This window comes from Cryptomeria japonica, chromosome 6 (genome assembly GCF_030272615.1).
Source record: "Cryptomeria japonica chromosome 6, Sugi_1.0, whole genome shotgun sequence".
NCBI classification, from domain to species: Eukaryota; Viridiplantae; Streptophyta; class Pinopsida; order Cupressales; family Cupressaceae; genus Cryptomeria; species Cryptomeria japonica.
Window position 1 is genome coordinate 417,628,962 of NC_081410.1, and position 13,632 is coordinate 417,642,593.

Below are 13,632 nucleotides of genomic sequence, written 5' to 3' on the forward strand. Positions count from 1 at the left end.
CATCAAGCACTCCTTTATTGTGAAGTGAGCAATCAAATTAGTGTAACACTCACCCCATGCATTATAATATCATTGACACTCACATGAATATCATTTCTCATGAAGAGGGTAGTCCTTTAGACACCCCTTAGCCTCCATTAACTTTTGCCACATGAGCAAGAGTGATATTACCATGTCACTAGTCACATGAGTGCAACATATGTGCTAACTCAAATCTAACCTATACACATTTGTGTTAGGTAATTTTGGACCAACACAACATATTTTTACTATTGTCATTGAATATTATTTTTGTACAACTAAATATATTAATTAGCTTGCTACCCCCTATTCTAGCAAGTTAATTAATTAACCATAAACTTTTGTCGAACAATTATCCTAGAATTGCAGAGACAACTTAGATTATCCGCTTTTTTAACCGAATACCTTAAACAAAGAAAAAAGTTGTCGAAAAAGTTTGATCATAACTAGGATGAAGACGTCTTTGTATATGTCATTTATGTTAGTATGATTGTATGTTAGTTGAATATTTTCAACAACTTTTTTCATAACTTTAATTTCAAACATTTCCTTTTCAATGAATATTATTCATTATCTATTTTAATGAAAGAATAAGCTTATTAAAATTCTATATATTAAATCTGATAGGCACTTTCATAGTAGTATAAAATTACTCTGTTTACCTTTGCACATAATTTTTTATGAAATTTGATCATTGTGTTAAAACATGCATATACCATTGATCTTAATGTTACTGGTTTAAGAGTGAGTTGTGTAATTAATATTTAGTGCAATCACTTGGACAAACACACAGACCGCTCAGGCTCATTATGGAGACGAACAATGCTAATCCTACGCAATGATTTAATATAAATGTTAAACAACACACAAACGTCAAGCGTCGCTTTGGCCGAGTGGTTAAGGCGTGTGCCTGCTAAGTACATGGTGTTTCCCCGCGAGAGTTCGAATCTCTCAGGCGACGTTAAGATTTATAGTTTTGCTTTCAAATCATCGAGTTTGCCCGTTTTATTTTATCATCTGAGCTAGCAGCTGTATATTTTTACAGACAAACGATTAGGTGGACTGTTTTATGGGTTACCTTACGTTTTCATAACCATGAAAATGACTTTAGTTGGAGAGTATGAAAATGACTTTAGTTGGAGAGTGGAGTAATAGAAAACAGCTGATTGAGATCTCATGGATTGTGGAAACTTTATGTCTATTAAGTATTGTATAACTATATATGTGCAATTAGTTTCTAGAGTGAATAGCAGACGGTATTCATCATATGTGTGTTGCATGATCAAAAGAAAAGACTATAAGTTATTCATCTCACATGTGTTGCATGATCAAGAAAAAAGACTATAAGTAGGAGAGTAGAATGATAGAACTTCTCTTTAGAAGTATTGTATCATATATGTGCAATTTTTTTATTTAAGAATTTGATCATCTTTCCATTTTCTATCGTATACTCTTTCTTGTTCTTTGATTTATCATTTAGGGAGAGAGAAGTGCACTTACTTAGGTGGGGTCAATTGATGATCAAGAAAGTCAATGGAATATTAAGAGCGCCTCCACTAGACAAGGTAAGAGGCTTTGCCTAGTATTTTCAATTGTGGAGAGCACATGTTATAATTTGTGATAGAAGTTGATATCATCGATGTGGCCTCCACAATGTTAAATTTTAAAAGATAATTTCTTTCATTTAGAACTAATTATAAAATAATATGTTCAAGTTTAATCTTTAACACTTATAATGATTTCTCTCTATGACATTGAAATTACAACCTAAATAATATTAAAAATACTTGAACTTGCAAGATCTTTTTCCTTTATATAGCAAATCTCCTTTATAAATCCAAGGGAAATAAACAAAACCATCATTTGAAGCAAGAATTAACCACCAAAGTCACAGTCATGACCGTGTAGGTAAAATGAGGAATTTTCATATAAGTATTACTTATCATAACATTTTTCTTGTAATAATATTCTTTCTTGTAATTAAATCAAGATCTTAATGTAAGTTAGGGAGCCAAATATATTCAAAGCTTTATAAAATAATTGACTTAAGTTGACTTAGGATAATGCATTTCATAGTAGTTTGGATATGAGACACTTAGGGAAGTGTGCACATAGAGATGATGTATGTAGGAGAAATTCAACCTTTAGTGGTCTTATCTTATTGTTACATTCCACCTTATTCCACCTTCAGTGGGTGATCCACCTCATGTGGAATATTTTATTATTTCTCCTACCTACCCTTGTTTCATTGAGCCACATGTCATGATTGTGTGCTCACATATCCATATGGCCTTGCCTTTATAAGCAGGCTCATCTACATTGTATGTATTTTTTGATGATCCAGTTGATCGGTATTTTGCTCTTGATTAGAATACAATTTATTCTCATCAAATATTTTGTCTATCTTATTGTGCTATTCAATGTGCTCTAGATCTTGGTTATTTTCAACAAATTCTTACAATAACATTTTCTTGCAATATTATTCTTTCTTGTAACTAATTCAAGATCTTAATGTAAGTTAGGAAGCCAAATATATTCAAATCTTTATAAAAATAACTGACCTATTATTTTCTTCATAAAAGATAAAGATAGAAATAAGCTTCTAACATTTCATTAGATACTTACATACATCCTTCATTTCATTGTGTGAATAAAGAGCAATCTCTTCAACTAATGGGTTGAACATAAGTAGAAACAAATGCATAGAAAATTAAGGATAAGGCCTCTAATGAATATCTCACATTCATTATTTTTCTATGTATTTTTGCACATGTAATTTTGGTTGTCTTGTTACAAGTAAAGTCATTATAATCATAATCATGTGATTTTTAATGTCATTATTTTCTTCTAAGGAAAATATATCTTCGCTTATCATGTTTGGCATACCATCATTAAATGTAAAAACCATTTGCACAATCCCCTTCATACTCAAAATCTAATTTTACAACAAATATGCTTGAGTTTCCTATCCTAATTATTTGCATTAAGCTAGTTCAAGGAGGGTTAATTATATACATGTTGCACCAAGAAGAATTATTGTTTCTATCACATGTACGAGTTTTATCCCTAATTCAAACATTAATGCTCATTTACATATCAGAATACATTAATATCCTAATACTTTGCATTAAGCTAGCTTAGGCAAGGTTAGTCGTATAGGTGTTAAATTTGTTCACTACAAATAAGTAGATTGCACTAAAGGGAATTGTTGTTTTTATCACATCTATGAGTTATATCCCTAATTCAAGCAATCATGCTTGTTTACGTTTCAAAATATATGACTTATATCTCTAATTCAATCATTCATGCTTGTTTAATGGCGAAATCCATGTTGTAGGCACTTAGATGGTACCGAGTTCAAATCTTCTACAATACCAAAATGCATGGTTATGATTGTAATGACCTTACTTTGTAATAAAATAAAATCAAAATAACATCATGTGGAAAAATACATAAAAATAATGAATGTGAGATAATTATCGGGCTTATCCTTAATTTCTTATGCATATTTTTTTTCTATTTTTGTTCAAAACCTTAATTGAATGAATTGTTCTTCATTTGCAAAAATGTTAATGAATTCTTAAAAGCTTATTCTAAATTTGGTTTTTATAAAGAAAATTTTAAGTCAATTAATTTATATAGCCTTGAATATACTTGACTTTGCAAACTTATATTAAAATCTTGGTTTGATGACGAGAATAAACTTATATTATACTTTATGATTATGAGTGAGACTTAGGTGATCAAGCCTCACTTTAAAAAAATGATTTATTTATTTCTTTTCAATTTTTAAAAAAGGTTTGACATATAAAATAAAATAATGTTGCAACTTTTTAATATAGGAGATAAATAATCCTTTCGACATCATAGAGAAAAATCACAATAAATATAAAAATTTAATAAGAACACAATTCCTTTTGTATTTGGCTGAAGAGATCTATCAAGAGTAAATGGTTTGACAGAATGTATGCAAAAAAGTGATTGCAGATACTAACAAAATGATTTTTTTACAAAGGCTTTAGAAACTTTCAACCGCTCTACCGTTTCTTATTTTAATGTATAGAGAATATGATTGTAGATTAATATTTATTTTAGTTTTGTTTTCTTGTGTTAAAGTTATGAGTGGATTATTTTAATATGAGATTTGATTATTTTGATGTATTTATTAATCTAAAATTTAGTTTATTAAAGTAATGTTTTATTTTCTTGTTTAGAATCTTGTTGCTTCGTATCTAACTAGTTTATTCACCTTCGATAAAATTGTAAACTTGCAATTTGTCATTTTGTTTTAAAATCTAAAATTTCATAGTCTAAATTTGGCACTCCTTGGACATAACCATTATTCACTTAAAAGTCCCAAGTTTTAATTCCATAAATCTAGGGTGTGTTAAAAAATGTCATCTTGAGACATGTTCATATTAAGGAGAGTATCGTTATAAAAATAATGTTTTAAGACGGCACTGAAAACATTCTTCTCCTAATTGGATATGCATCAACCACATCATAAATCAATGAAAAGTCGACTTTCTTCTATCAATTGTCATCTATTACCAAGTTAACACATCAAGGTACACTATAGTACAAAACATCAACTGGGTTGTATTAGCCATATTAGCTCTTGATATAGTTATATTCATTTTTCTATTGATGTAAGGGCATGTGGTTGGAAAGTGAAATCCTACAAATCATGAAATTTTGTGAGTAATCTTTTGTGTGTGGAAGAAGGAAGATCGTGCAATGGCATCCATTGTGCCATGAGTGCTCCATGGTTGATAAACCCACCTTGTATGTGCATAATAGCAAGAAGATTGACAACAAATTATGATAGTCAATGCAATGTCAACATTGCAATCATGCATGAGTGATAGATGGTAACTAGAGAAGACCAATAGTTAATTGTTGCATGTCATTAGATGATTCAATCAATATTGACTACTACATTTTTTACATTAGTGTGATACTAAAAATGTGGTATATAGGAGGCATACACATATAATGAGACAATAAAATGTAATTGAAAAGCTTAATTGAAAACTAGATTAGAAATGCAAACCATAAGCCTTCCTTGAAATGTCCCATTTTCCTCTATTCTTGAGGACCTTGAAGGTGTTGGATTGATAGGCTCTCAGCGGAGCAATGACCTCCAAAGTGACAACTCAAGAGTTGAGTAGCTTATTTGATCATGATTGACTATGGAGATGATATGAAATGCATGATTTAAGAAACTAGATTAACATGCTATGATTAATCCAAAAGCTAATTACTAGATAATTGAAAATGCAAACTGCCTATAGTAATGATGCCTAAATTGATATGAGATGGGATCCTTATTGCTCCAAAATGGGGGATATTTATAGGAATCCCAAGGCCAAAGCTGAGGTGGTAGGAATCGACGGTCCAGATCTGATATGAAGATATCAAGGGCCAAGATTGAGGAAGTTGGAGAAGAGGTTGGAGGAAGGGACGCTTGTCATCTCTGTGGTGACAAGTGTCAAGGAGCCTTGCTCATGAGAGGGCAAGTGTCCAAGGGAGGAAACATGTGGCAAAAGTGCCATGTGTCTCAAGGAGAGAATATCCACACCATGGGAGGTTAGGATGAGGAGGTTAGAATGTGCAAGATAGGATAGGGTTAGTTAGACCCAAGATTAGATTGAATGGGTTAAGTTAGGGGATGGTTAGGTTAGGTGGTTAAAATTTAGGAGCCATGTGCTCATTTGAATTTAGAAATTCAAATAATTGGAAAAATGGTAATTAATCTCAACAAACTTGAGTTTGGTAATCTTAATTAGGGATTAGAAGAATTGATTAATATGGGGAGACATTAATTAATTTAGAATTAATTTATCAAAAGGGGATATGAAATGAACTATATAAATAAATCATTTAGATTTATTTACTAGTAGATGAATAGAGAAATTAATTAAATTGCTTGTGAATTCAATTAATTGGGAAGGGGAATTAATCAAATAACTGCGTATTTAATTAACTATCTTCAGACCATTTTTAGGTGTATACATTTTGCCCCTCTTTGAAGCGATGTGTGACGATGCATTGGTTCAAAGAAAACTCGATTGATGATGTTGTTGATATTGATTTTGATAGGATGCAGATTCGACCTTGATTTGATGCGGATTTGGTTTCGATATGATATTGATTTGATTTGGAGATGATAAATCTCGATATGATGCGGTTTCGATCTTGGAGATGATAAATCTCAATATGATGCCCTAGACTCTGATTGATAGATATCGATGTGAGGATGCCCCCTCAAGAAATGAATCGGATAATTTGTGAATGTTTTTGAATTTTTCATGATTTTTTTTATTTTTTTGAATTTTTTTTTTTTTTTTTTTTTTTTTTTCGATTTTTAGAGATTTTTAGAGTCAATCCAAATTTGAAAATGCTACCCTATCAGGTTGATTAGTTGATTAGATGATTAAAAATTAGTGGAATAAAAATCCCACTTAAATGCCCCATTATGAGTTTAAAAAGGTGAATTCCTTTTACCACTCCTCATTTGTGCACTGCAGTTGTTTGAGAAAATTTGCTCTGGAGGAAAGAAATGGCGATCCCGTACCGTCAACATAGGTTCGAGCGAGTTTGGCGATATGAGCATCCTCTGGCATATGGTCCACCGGTACGTACTTCTAGAAAACCCAGCTTTGTTAATTTTTAGTTGTTTGCATAAAAAATCATTTTTTAGCATTTTCGCCAGATGGGTTGGGAAAAAAAAAAAAAATTGAGATGGGTTTTTCGATTCATGAAATGGGTTTTTCCGGATTTTAAAAAAAAAAATTATTCACATTCCAAAAAAATTAAATTTATACATACATTTTTAAAAAATACATCAAAAATTTATTTTTTGAAATTTTTCGCATTTTGGGGGGAAGAGGGGTGGTGGTGGAGGCCTGGCGGCGGCCGCCAACGGCGCCACCATGGGGTCTCAATTTATTTTATTTTATTTTATTTATTTTTTGCGATTTTATTTTTTTTTGTTTTTTCGATTTTGGCGATGAGGTTTTGATGATTTGATTTGATTTTTCGATTATTTCGATTATTTCAATTTGGGTGATTTTGAGAAAATGATTTGATTTGCCGATTGGTTGAATTTTTTGTCAATTTGATTTGATTTTTTATTTTTGATTGGGTAAGATTTGATTAGCTATCTAATTGATAAAATTAGACGCTCCTGATTGATAAATTTGATCATCAGTTCTGATTATCTTGGTGCATGCGCGAGATGAGATAAGATTGATAATGACCTCATGATAGATGAGCGTCATTGATAGGGGCCCAACGAAATTTGATAAAAATCTCAATTGAGCAAAATAGACCGATAGATAGATAAATCAAGAAACTGATATGATGAGATGATTTGATTGCAGGAGCACTTTACCGTTCTTCAGTCTCGGAAGCATTTCCCAAAGACATGGATGCTGATACCCCGCCTTATCCAGGTGGAGTGAGACCACATTAGCAAGTGTGGTTTATCTTCCCTTCTTGACATGCCCCGGCCTCTGATAAACCGGGGATTACTAACAGCTTTAGCAAAGCGCTGGCATAGTGAGCATAACACGTTTCATTTGCCGACGAGAGAGATGACGGTGACACCCGAAGATGTCTACCGGATTTTGCGCATCCTTGTGATGGGCGATCTAGTATATTATGATCTCAGTGAGCGGGGTGGGATAGATGCACTTTGTCGAGTGTTTGAGGATGATGAGATAGGCGGATACGATATTGCGTGGCAGGAGATGCTAGAGCTAGGATATACCACATTACCGACTATGCTTGCTAGATTTATTGGAGGCTTCCTTTGTCCTGATCACAGGTCAAAGGGATTATCTGTTGGATGGGGTAGTCTACTTGAGCAGATGGTGAAAAAGGGAACCCGATTTGCATGGGGGTCATGTATGTTGGCGCACTTGAATCATGATCTGCACTAAGTTGTGTACCAGGGATCAACTGTGTTATCAATAGGGGTGACCGTGCTTCAGATATGGGCCTGGGAGCATTTACCTATCACACGACCATTGGTTGGCAGAGAGAGACCTGTAGGCAAGCCTTATGCTAATGGATATCCTAGTATCATTGTCCAGCAAAAGCTGGGCAAATTGGAGTACTGGCAACGGACCTTGGATGATCTGGATACTGTGATATGGAGGCCATATAGGGATTGCGAGATTTGGCCCAAGGATGCATTGGAGATACCATATATATTCATGATGTGATATCTGATTGGATCGACACTCTATGTCATTGAGCGATTCCTTTGTATGAGGGTGTTGAGACAGTATGGCAGGATACAGGGGATACCACAGGGTACAGCTCATTATGCTCGTCGAAGATTGGATGTGGCTACTTGGGGGCCTTCTATTTCATATGATCAGGCTTGTGCCGACTATCGATCATTGAGGCCACTTGATTGGAAATATCTTCCAGGTGTGATGGATAACGGGATGACACATGAGTACGTCATGCATTATACTATACATAGGTTTCTGAGGCTGACACATCCAGATGAGCCAGAGCCAGAGCCAGTCTTAGATGAGGATGATGAGAGGCTACGATGCAAAGCTCCTAGACGACGGAGGGATGGTGGGGGGGAGGAGGTGGAGGTAGAGATGATAGTGGAGATGGAGATGGATATGGAGAAGATGTAGGAGATCATGGTGCTGGAGATGATGATGGAGGAGATGATGATGGGGGGGATGGGGGAGATGATGATGGGGGAGATGGTCGAGCAGTGGTAGTGGCAGCGGTAGGCACACCAAGAGCTAGTAGTTCTAGATCTGCCATAGATGTATATACAGATTGGATGGCCTAGGTGGTCAGACACAGGAAATCAGGTCCAGGGGATCAAGGGCATCAGGTTCCAGAGTAGGAGGTTCCCCTGGTTGAGAAGGTACCTATGACAGTATCACGGGATGAGCAACCATAGGAAGAGGCACCTAGACAAATCCTCATTAGGATCTCGTCTCGTTAGTAGCAGGCTCAGATTACAGACTTAAAGGCTCAGGTTCAGCAGCTAGAGAGCCGACTAGTAGAGAGGGACTCTCAGATGGCCCAGCTAGAGACTTAGATGGCTTCTCTCCTAGTCGAGAGAGACGCAGCTAGGGATAGGTGTCAGCAGGCCGAGGCACAGGTACAGTTGTCAAGAGAGTCTTTTTTAGGGAAGATCCCTGAAGATGATGCATCAAGGGATTCGAGAGGCTGAGTATTACAGGACCTGATACTTTACTGTTGTTCCTCCTGATCAGAGGGCTCCAGGATTTTCATAGCTGAGCAAGAGATTGGGACAAAGCCAGACTGAGAGTCAAGGAATGACAGGGCCACTTCAGAGAGCCCCCCCAAGTGGGGACTCGAGTACAAGGGTACCAGCTGGTGTTACTCTACTTGCCACATCAGGACAAAGTTTCGCTCCGTATCCTAGTGGTCACACTGATATGGGACATTGATCCATTTATGTACACACATTTTTGTGATGAGATATTGATGATTCTTGTGATGTATATTTGTGATGTATCTTATATATTTTGTGATGTCATTGTACCTTGGACATTGATCTTGTTTTGATGATATGATATGCAGTCGATCGCATTCGCTCTACATGACCTATGAGATGATGGATGCATGTTATTTGATATATGATTATGTTGTGTCGTCACTTTCATGATGTATGCTTGATGTATGCTTTAATTTCTATATTCTTATGAATTCTAAATGATGCATATATGATGATGCAGTATTTACATGATGTATGCAAATGAAAATATGTATGGTGATGTTTATAATTGCTATGTGATGCATGTGCAATGTAATGCTTTCTATGTTTATGATAATTTTATGATTTTCTCATGCATGTTAATATGAGATGGATGTAATGCAATGTAATGATGCTATTTTATATGATTTGAAATTAGATGAATGCTATGCAATGATCTTACTAAATGAATGAATGATTTGATGCTTTATATGAATGATGCCTTAGTATGCAATGGTCACATGAGATGAACTATCTTATCATGCAGGATGAATGAATTGATTATTTTTGTTATTGTCCAATGTAATCAATCATATAATAAGAGAGATAACACCATGTTAGTCTTTGGCCTTGGAAAAAATGAGCATTGTGATCCCATGCAGAATGAAATGCAAATCTATTTTAAAATGCAAATGCAAAAATGGAATGCAATGCAGTGATCAGACCAGTCATGGATTTATTGCTTTGTTTCATCATTGAGCCTTTTAAAATATGGGAGGTGAGTGCAAACATCAATGGTATAATTGAACCATGATGACCTGAGCACTACTTTCCTGGGTTTTGATATTTCAAGTTAGCACAAGCATCGAGGTATAATTGAACTAAGATGACCAAAGTGTTGCTTGCGTAAAACAGGTAGTATTAACCATTTCTATATGCAAGTCTGAAATGTCTTCCATGATACTCCGATGATCATGTCCTGAGACAACTTTGCACATATGAATGATTAATTTACAGACATTAGACAAGAAAAATATCATGTTCCTTCCTTGTTCCTCTAGTCAAAGACATCCTGGAGTTACTCAGAAATCATGATAGCGAAAATCAAAATAAAATATTTGAACCATTATTGCCAAAGTGTTAAAATCATGAGTCGAGATATATCATCCATTGATATGTGTTTTGTCATGTTTAGATTGATATGTGATTGTTAATGGTTGACAATGTGGTCTTATGTTCAATGTTGGATGTATCTCAGTTTTTCACTTGACATGTGATGTCTAACTGTTGTTCTACCTGTTTGATTAAGCTCAAAATGATCAAAACTTTTTGCCCCCAGCCAGATTCAGGATTTTGCCCCCAGCCTAGAAACAAACCTTTATTATGATATAGTCAATGATCCAAACCATGACAAGAAATCACCTAGGATGCCTGCATATGTACAAAGGCCTTATGATGGATATGAACAATGCTGATGGAAAAGAATGCAAGCGGAAGAATGCATGAACCAATAGATGGAAGAGCTAGCTGACAGATAGCGCCTGTTTGCCAAGTTTTCACTATTTGTTTTTATTGCTCTTTTTCTCATATTTGATTTTTTTTATTTTTTTATTGTTTTTTTTACTGTTTTTGTATTTTCTGATTTTTCATTGTTTTGGGATTTTTCAGACATAAAACTTCTTCAGATGCATGCTATTGTCTTGTGTTGATAGCTGATATGCTCCTGATCCAAATATTGTTGTGACCACAAATGGACCTAACCAGTTTGGTTCAAATTTTCCTTTCTTTTCTCGATCTGACTGATTTCGTGGATTTTCCTTTAGTACTAGTTCTCCAACTTGAAAGATTCATGGTTTGACCTTGTGATTATAACTTCAGCACATTCTTTTTTGATATACTTTTAAATAATCAAAGGTATTTTGTCTTCGTTCATGGATCAATTCTAACTCTTGCAGTTTAGATACTCATTGTTCTTCATCTAGAATAAGATCTTTTAGTGATACATGTAGAGAGGGTATCTCTACTTCGATTGGCAATATGGATTTTGATCCATATACAAGAGAGAAAGGTGTGGCACCTGTCGATGTGCGGTTACTAGTGCGGTAGGCCCAAAGAGCAGGGTTTAGTTGAATATGCCAATCTTTCCCTGCATCGTTCACTATCTTTTTAAGGATTTTCAGAATAGTTTTGTTAGATGCTTCTGCCTGCCCATTTTTCTGTGGATAATAGGGTGTGGAGAATCTGTGCTAGATCTTGAACTTCTCACATAGCTCTTGTACATCTTGATTTTTGAATGGCCACCCATTATCAGTGATAATAGTCATTGGTATCCATAGCGATAGATGATGTAATTCAAGATAAATGCAGCAATTTGTTTTCCTGTGATATTGATGAGAGGTACAGCCTCAATCCATTTTGTAAAATATTATGTAGCTACAAGGATGAATTTGTGACCATCAGATGAAGAAGGATTTATCTTTCCTACTAGATCAAGACCCCATTGACAGAAAGGCCAAGATGTTGCTAAAGCATGAAGTTCTTGTGCTAGTGCATGAATCAAATTCCCATGGATTTGACATTATTTGCATGTTCTAGCTATTTGAAAAGAATCTCGTTCCATAGTCGGCCAATAATAGCCCAAGCGTATGATTTTTTTTGAAAGGGTAAGATCACTTGAATGAGTGCCACAAATGTCATTATGGACTTCATTTAAGGTCTTCTCAGATTCTTCTTGTTCAAGACATCTTAAAAGAGTACCATCTAGACCTCGTTTAAATAGGGTATCCACGACAAGAGTATAATGGGAGGATTGGCGAATAAAGTTTCTCTTTTAATTTTTTGATAAGTCGGGAGGTAAGATGTTATCTTTTAGGTATGTGTAATTTTGGCCATAGCGGGAGGAATCATGTCCAATAAGTTGATAGATGGTTTGGGAATCATGACAATTATGAGAAGGGTAAAACAATTCTTCAACCAGGAATTCATAACGCTCTCGATTTTCTTGTGTTTGTAATAGAGAAGCAAGTGTTGCCATGGCATCTGCTGCTTTGTTATCATTTCTTGGAATTTGTTCAAAAGTGATTTCAACAAAATATTTCTTGAAATCATCCACCATCTTTTTGTAGGCCATGAGTTTGTCATCTTTTTTTTGATAGTCATCATTGATTTGATTGATGACGAGTTGAGAGTCTCCAAAGACCTGAAGTTGTGTAATGTTCAATTCTACAACCATTTTGATACCTATAACCAAAGCTTCATATTTTGTTGCGTTGTTGGTGCATGGGAAGCTTAATTTGTATGCTTTCGGAATTGTATGGCCTTGTGGTGTGATGCATATAATACCTGCTCCTGATCCATGCTATGTATATGAACCATCAAAGTATAATTGTCATGTTTTTGTGGTGACTGTTAAGATATCAACATCAAGAAATTCAATTTGCAAAGGACAATCATCTTGAAGTGGTGCCTCAACTAGCTGGTCTGCAATGACTTGTCCCTTGATAGCTTTTTTGTCTACATACTCAATATCAAACTCACTTAGGATCATGATCCATTTTGCTAGTCATCCTATCAATGTTGTCTTGTTAAGCAAATGCTTCAATGGATCGATTTTAGCTATCAACTTGATGGAGTGAGATAATAGATAGTGTCTAAATTTTTGAGAAGCAAAAACTATCGCCAAGCATGCTTTTTCTGTTGAGGAATAATTGAGCTCATATCCCACTAGTGTTTTGCTGATGTAGTAGATGGCCCGCTCTTTTCCTTCATTATCTTGTTGTGCAAGCAAAACTCCTAATGATACTTCAGTGGTTGATACATAGAGCAATAATGGCTTGTCTAGAATTGGTGACATTAGAATGGGTGGTTGCATGAGATATGCCTTGATCTTGTTGAATGTGTCCTCACATTGATGGTCCCACTTGAAATGAACATTTTTATGCAATAGATGAGTAAATGGTTGACATTTATCTGCTAGTTGAGCAACAAATCGTCTAATTGACTGCAGTCTTCCTTGTAGTGATCTGAGTTGACTTATATTCTTGGGAGATGCCATTTCCATGATTGCTTTGACCCTAGATAGATCTAGTTCGATACCTCTAGCTGAAACAATGTATCCCAATAGCTTT

The 13,632-nt window shown here is 35.0% G+C and overlaps 1 non-coding gene across 1 annotated transcript; it reads left to right on the forward strand.

The window, feature by feature from the left end:
* The first annotated feature begins 900 nt into the window (after positions 1-900).
* TRNAS-GCU (transfer RNA serine (anticodon GCU)) lies at positions 901-982 on the forward strand. The gene has a single exon. It is a non-coding gene; the product is annotated as a tRNA-Ser (tRNA).
* The last annotated feature ends 12,650 nt before the right edge of the window (positions 983-13,632 follow it).